Raw genomic sequence first — 7,318 nt, forward strand, 5'->3', positions numbered from 1 at the left:
TCCTTCTTCACCTCCCCAGCAACTCCTAACTCTGGTCAGTAAAGGAAAAGGCCAGGGTCACCAGAAGGATCAGCTGTAACAGCTCTTTGCATGTTGGGGGTGGTGATGGTGTCATTATCCAGATAAGATGTCATGCTTTGCCCTCAAAGGTCTCTCCTGGCGAGGAGCCACGCAGGTCTGGCTGGGATCACACTGGCTAGTCAGGCTCTTCTGGTCACTGGTCAGCCATGGGAGACATGCCACATCTTCAGACAGGAAAGATGCAAATGCTCCTTGCTGCCCAGTGGATGTGGAACCTCAAAAGTCAATTAGTGACCGTCACTCAAGGCCCGAGTTTGGTGAGACACTGCTTAGGGGCAGAAGAAAGTGCCTGAAAGGTGGAGGCAACCTTTGAGACTTCCGGGTAACCCTACCTAGACTGTATGTTCTTATCAAACCTTGGCCTCCTTTCAACCACATCAAACTTATGGTGGAGAAGGGAGTCAGACAAACAGCTTTCTGTTTACATTTTCTTAGACGCAGGACAGAAGCCACACAGGTGCCACCCTTCCCAGGCCCTGCAGAGCTCGCAGGGAGCCCAAGAGGGATGGAGTTAGTGAGGGGGAAACAGACAGAGGGGCTGTGTAATAAGATAAAAGGCCTTTGCTAGGGGGTAGCTCCTGGGTCTGGTGTCAACAAGCACTCTCTCTCTCTCTCTCCCAGGAGCCTCCAGGATCTTTCCTCTCCAGCCCTAGCCCGGGGATTACAGGAACACAATGCCGTACCTAGCTTTTTATGTGGGTTTTGAACTCAGGTCTTTAGCTTGCAGAGCAGGCCCTGTAGCCACTGCGCCTTCTCCCCAGCCCCCTCCCTCCCTTACTTTTCTTTTTCTTTGAGACAGGGTCTCACTATGCAGCCCTGGCTCTCCTGAAACTCATATGTATACCAGGCTGGCCTTCAACTCACAGAGATCCACTTGCCTCTGTCTCCTGAGTGCTATTCTATATTTCTAATAACTTGTTCTTGACAGAGTGGTTAAGGCCTAGGATTTTTAAAATATTTATTTATTTATTTATTTATTTATTTATTTATAGCCATGTCAGTCCAAAGCAAGTTGAAGGGATGGCTAGTTACCTCATCTTACTGGGGATGTGGGTACTGGGGAGGACTCTGTGCCAGGGAATCAGTACACTTGCAAGGGATTATCAGGCCTACTGAGACCCTGAACAGTCAAGTCCACCTTGTGGATGGGCCTGGACCCACAGACTGGCATTAAGTACACAGTCTAGAACACATTGTGGAAGACCCTCCATCTCTGGGCACTGCTTATGGATGGCTCTCGGGAATAAGAATCAGCAGAAGCCTTGGCCACCGGAATATGGGAGGGGAGGGTGGCTCAGGCCTTCCCTCTGATACTTCTTTCTGGGTCCAGATGCCGACCCTGGCGAGTGGAGACAACTGAGGGGATGAGTTCCAACTCCCTCAAGCTCCCTGAAACCCAGGGAGCAACAGGTGTTCCTTCTCAACCCCTGGAGCTCTGGGGAGCCTCCAACTCAGGTGAGGAGAAGGCAGGCAAGGGTGAAAAGGGTTCTCCCCAAATCTCTCATCTCCAAGAGCAGTTTGTATCTCTAACTCTCTGCCAAGGGATTTCCCAGTTCCCCAGGGCCAAAGCTTCACTCTGGTCGCTCTGCTGATTGTCACTGGAAGTGAGCCATTTTCCACCCTCAAGGTGGCTGGACTCAGGACTGGTGACACTGCTGACCTGGGCTCTGTGCCCTGCCCACATGACCCACCAGGGGATGGGTCTGTCAGTCAGCAAGCTCCAGGAGCCTCCCATAAGCTTCCTGCTCCCTAATCCTAGCTCTTGGGCTGGAATGAGGGTGATCTTTATAGCACAGGGCTTTTCAACACGGTCTGCTCAGGATTTCCTCTGCAACTGGGCTGGGGAACAAACGGCCTGTTACCTACACCCCTGCATGAGTGATTCACCTTCCAGAGAAAGTTCTCCCCTCACCTAAACAAAGTTGCTTGAAAAATGACTAAGGCACCTGTCAAACGCAGGCGGGCTGTGGGCCGGCCAGTGACTGAGCAGGGTCCAGATCCTGCTCTGCCTTCACCTCCAGCCTTGAAGGCAAGTGCCACCCTGGGCCTGCCGCTGCTTTCATTTTCGTCCCAGCAAGCTCCTCACGAGGCTTGACATCCGGTGATTTATTTTTTCTAAAAACTAGGTTCGCTTTAGAAATGACTCTTCGCCTATCAAGACAGCTTCCCCAAGAGAAAACAAATGCCGTTTAGAAAGAATGTCAGCGTGGTGGGAGCCGGTATTTTTGTTTTGTATTAGAGAGAGAGAGAGAGAGAGAGAGAGAGAGAGAGAGAGAGAGAGAGAGAGAGAGAAAGGAATTTAATATTCTCCCCACCCCCACCCCTGATCCATGCTATATGAAGCAGAATTTGCAAGTGCTTGACTCTAGAGCCAGGGATCTCAGACCTGGGTCGAGAGATAAGACAGTTTTAAAGGGAAATGGAGAAGAAGTGGGGTGCCATGTGCTGATGGAAACCCATACCCCGCCCCCCCCCCCAAGAACCAAATGTTGTCTCCTTGTCCTCCAAACAAAGGACAAGTCCTCAGTGGTTTCTATTCTACGAGTAATCTCTTTCTTGACCCAGGTTAGTCTGGGACCCACTTAACCACATGGAGGACGTGGGGGAATCTCCCAGGCAGGCACTGGTCTGCAGGTGACCCCTATCTAGGACTGCAAACTCGGAGCAGACAGAGCCTAGGTCTTTCTAGGCTTACCTGAAGTAGAGTGAGGGCAGGATGCAGAATAGGCCTGGGGGAACCAGGGGCTAGCGAGATGGCTCACCGAGTAAATATGCTCGCAGTCCAGCCCAAAGACCCGAGTTTGCTCTCTGGAACCCACATAGTGGAAGGAAAGATGTGACTCTTGAAAACTGTCCTCCAACCTTCACGTGTGCTATGATACACACATGTGCACACACAATGAATAAATACAATACTTTTTCTTTCTTTCTTTCTTTTTTTTTTTTTTTAAGACTAGGAACACTTGACAGCTAACTGCTCCAGGCGAGGGAAGCAGTCCTTGGCGGGCCTGCTGAAGAAATGACTGACCTGTCAGGCACTCTGAGTTTTCTTGACATTATCTTACAGAAGACAGATCTAGTCACAGTGTGGTAACCGGCGGCGGCAGCGGCGGCGGCTGCTACTACTACCATAACAACCACGACAATGAACAACAAGAGTGGTAGCCACTGAGCCTTAGCCCAGCATACAGATCTTCTCCTTTCTTTTCCTTGAAAGGGCCTCATGAAACGTTTTTGACCCCACTGGCAGGCGAGGCTCTCCGTGCTCCCAAAAGCGATTTGCTTGAGAGCACACAGACACACAGTCACAGGCAGACAGGCCCTGACCCAGGTCTGTCTGACAACATAAACCACCATCGTGGATGTGGTGGCCCTGCTGGACAGGCTCCCTCCCTGGACAGAGCACTTGACCCTTCTGTTTTAGTTTCCACATCTGGAAAATGAGCATAGCTGCACTTGTTCAGAGGGTAGGCTTTTAATAATGACTAGAATCGACAATCACTACGGAGAGAGATCAATGAAGACTCATTTTGATGAGTGGATACTTAAGACTGCTTCTCTGGATTGACTGGATTCAAAATTGATTTTTTTTTTTTTGGTGGGGGGAGGTAGGCTTATGATTCTTGAGCACGTGAGTGTTATAAAACAATGATGTATATGTCAAGAAAAGTCACTTTAGATTCTAGGCATGACAGCAAATTCCTAAGGAGTGCTGTCTGCTTTACTTAGTCCCCATTTTAAACATCATTGCTCTCTATACTGTAAGAACACAGAAAGGCTGTCTACAAAATTATTCCCCATGAACGTAACTCTAAAGGATTTCTACCAGGGAGTTCAAGATGAAAGACTCTGAAATGGCAAGAGGGGAGAGGGGCCTCAGTTTAAGCATGAATGCAGGAGCACACAGGTCTCTGAGGAAAGCTCCCTTTGTCCCGTCACTCAGGCAGTGAGGGAAGCTGGAACTCAGGCCCCTACCTCAGCACCCGGGTCCGAGCTGCTGAAACTCACTCCCACACTGCCTGCCTTCCACCCAGCCTTCCCGTTCTACCCCACAGCATCAGCCTCGCAGTCGGCCTTACCAAGTGAACAGAGAGTGCTCGCACTCGAACAGCTCGCCCTACCCGAGAAGACACGCCACCGTTCCTTTCCCTTATTCGGGATCCTGGTGTGCAGGGAGGGCTGACTTATCCAACTCTCCAAGCCCACCCCTCTCCCCACCCACCTCCCGATGGTGCCACCAGAAGTGCCCAGGGTGCTCAGAGGTCTCCAGTGTAACTGAAACGGGGCTAAAACGGGGCAAACAGGAAGCGTCACACACAACTGCGGTAGTGACTTATTAATCACGAAAGCAGAATTTTAGTTGCATTTTAACCTTTTGCCAGGAAAAAAAGAAAAAAAAGCATCTAGCCGATGGGCGCTATCGGAGGAGCCGTCTGTCTGTCTATCTGTCTGCATGTGCAGCGAGCTGACCTGCTACTGGGTCTGAATTTGATTTTCAGTTTTCTTTTTTCTTCTTGGGGGAAAAAAATCTGTCAAGCCAATCAGGTCTTCCCGGGGGGGGGGGCGGGGGGAGAAGCACCTGTAAGAAGCCCATGTGCTGTCCACTGAGACAAGAAGTTAAAAATAAATAAATAAATACAAAATAAAAAAAAAAGAAACTAAAAGTGACTTCACAGGTGGGGGTGGGTGGGAATGGCCCAAAGGAACACACGTAGATCTGAGCTTTTATCTGTTTTACATCCGACCCATCTCCTCCCAGCCCCTAGCTCAGAATGAAGCCTAGAACTCACCAAAAATCTCACAACAGTTGTCTAGGGTGGAGCAACCAATCAGGGTGAGCCCTATCCTCTCCAGCCCGAGCCGATCACAAAGGAATCAGTGTTCATCAGGGGAACCAAAATGAGGAACCACACTCCTATCTGCCAAGAATGAATGGCAAAACCAGGCAGGTTTTTTTTTTTTTTTTGAGATAAAGGTTCATTTGGCAGAGTCTCTGTCTGTGGTGCCACTCCCACAAACTCTAACAGACACCAGAGGCAAAACAAAACAAAACAAAACAAAAAAACCAACAACTTTCAGAACTGCTCCATCCACCCCCAAAACAATCCGAAAATGACCAGAAGCCTGAAGCCTGATCACGTAGTACTGTTTGATTTCACAAAATTCTGGTATGTATTTCTGGGTATGTACAGCTGGTCACATATTTCTAAAATTAAAGTCAGACATACTAACTATTATTATGAGCTGTTCTGAGAAATTTATCACACTCTTCCAAATAAATCAGGATGTCTTCTTTCTTTCTTTTTCCTCTCTGGTGTTCTGAGACAGGGCCTTGCTATGAAGCCCTGACAGGCTTCAAAGTCACAACAGATCCTCCTTGTCCCAGCCTCCCAATGATGGATTACAGGTATGTGCCACCATGCTTAGTTTTCAAGATGTCTTAAGGGTGTCTGAAAAACTCAGAAAGCTGGCATCCATCCAAAGGAATTGCCTTTGACATCACTTTAAATACAAGAGGAAATGTACACACACATCATAAGCAAGTCAAGAGCCTTCAAAGCATCCTCTCACATTAACAGCAAAAAGATCACCCCAAACCTCCCCCCTTTCTCTATCAAAGTTAGGTTATGCTGTTCTTATTCAGGGATCTGGAGAACTCGCCCTCACTCATGGCTCTGAGGCCACAGACAAGGTATATCATCCCTTGCACCTGGTTCAGGTGCTTTGCTTACCAACTGGACAACAGTCTATGCATCTCACCACACCTACCACTAAATGGGAAAGTTACTAAGCAAAACCCTGCAGAACTGAAGTTAGGATACAATCCTCTAATCTTTCAGAGAGACTATGTTTCTAGATACTCGCCAGTGTTCCGAAGTCCACTGGTCATGGTGCCACTCCTCGTTCAGTTCATTCTTTTAGCGCCCTTACCTTAATACCTTAATTAGTGTTCATTGTCTCCAATTAACAACAACAACAACAACAACATGTCATTAAGACACTGATATTTGAAACTTTCCTCCACTCATCCACTTGACAGCCCATGCACACCCCTATCCATCCTTTAGGGCTGTCAGCCATCTTTTAATCTCAACTGGGGGGTGGGGAGTGGGGGGGGGGGGGGTCTAAAGTTAATGAACATGATGAGGCTCCAAAGCAGGTGGGAATCTCTGCCTCAGACAAATGTTTCTTTTCACTTGATGACAGGTGGCTGAAAGTTGCCAGAGCCGCGAAGAGCTTCCAGGACGAGACTAGTACATATAAACAGATTCCAAAAGTCCCGAGTAGAACACAGAATTACAGAGAAGGGTAAGGACCATCGAGGAGGGAGGATAGCATTATCAGCTACTAGCATTGCTCTTCTGAGTGCCCAGAGCAGTGATCCTCTCAGAACAAGTGATCCCAAGTAGTTCACAGGGAAAGGCTCATGTCACTGCTAAGGCAGTGGAGCGATCACCTTCTCTTGGGGGACACTTAGGAGCCAGGTCTGCCAGTAGGGCGGCTGAACTCGATGGCACGGATGTTGGGGAAAGGGAAGCAGACAGTACCCGCGCGCGTTCCGGGCAAGCGTGTGACCCGTGGGTGCGCGGCCTGGAGGCTCCAGGCGAGCACGGCGTTTCGAGCGTGGCGCTGATGGCGCTGAGCGTGCGAGCGGGTTAGACCGTAGACACCCGGCCACCCCTCCCAGCCATCCCTCGTGGACAGCCCGGCTGCAACCCAGTCCCCGCCTGGGAGGCGCCCCTTCCCCGCCCGCTCCCTCGGAGTCCCGCTTTAGGACTCGGGGTTCTGCCCAGTCACCTACCGGCGGAGCGCCGTTGTCCTCAAACAAGCGAGTGTGGCGCTTCGCTGGCCAGCGATCGCTCCGGGCCCCTGCTGCCCCTCCTCGACCACGCCCCCGTGCCTATCCCCGCCCCGGGCCACGCCTCCCCCCGTGGCTGCGACTTTGCTAGCTTCCCGCCTCCTTTCTTTGGCCGCACCGCGACCCTTGATCCCACCCATTCCTATAAGTTAGCCAATAAAACGCCTTGTTCCGGTCGGCCTGCCGGCCACTCCTCAGCAGCGATTGGCTAGCGAGGCCTCCCCAAAATGGGCACTGTTTCCGGCCAGGGTATCCAGCGCCGAAGGCTGGGTGGATGGGCGGGCTGTAGGCGAAGGAGGCCAGGGTGTTGGTTGAACTACACATGCGCTCTCGCCTTCTGGCAAATCTTACGGGCTGCATTCTTTTTGAGGTTACGGG

At 50.4% G+C, this 7,318-nt stretch overlaps 1 protein-coding gene across 2 annotated transcripts in view; it reads right to left on the reverse strand.

Annotated features, from left to right (window-relative positions):
• Map3k14 (mitogen-activated protein kinase kinase kinase 14) overlaps positions 1-6,958 on the reverse strand; it is a 48,290-nt gene extending 41,332 nt beyond the window's left edge. The window contains exon 1 of one of the 2 annotated variants that reach the window (XM_029484102.1): positions 6,884-6,958. The gene's annotated coding sequence lies outside the window, so the exon portion shown is untranslated. The remainder of the gene's footprint in view (positions 1-6,883) is intronic. The other variant, XM_021176553.2, reaches the window with a different exon arrangement.
• Between the last annotated feature and the right edge of the window lie 360 nt (positions 6,959-7,318).

This window comes from Mus caroli, chromosome 11 (assembly GCF_900094665.2).
Source record: "Mus caroli chromosome 11, CAROLI_EIJ_v1.1, whole genome shotgun sequence".
NCBI lineage: Eukaryota > Metazoa > Chordata > Mammalia > Rodentia > Muridae > Mus > Mus caroli.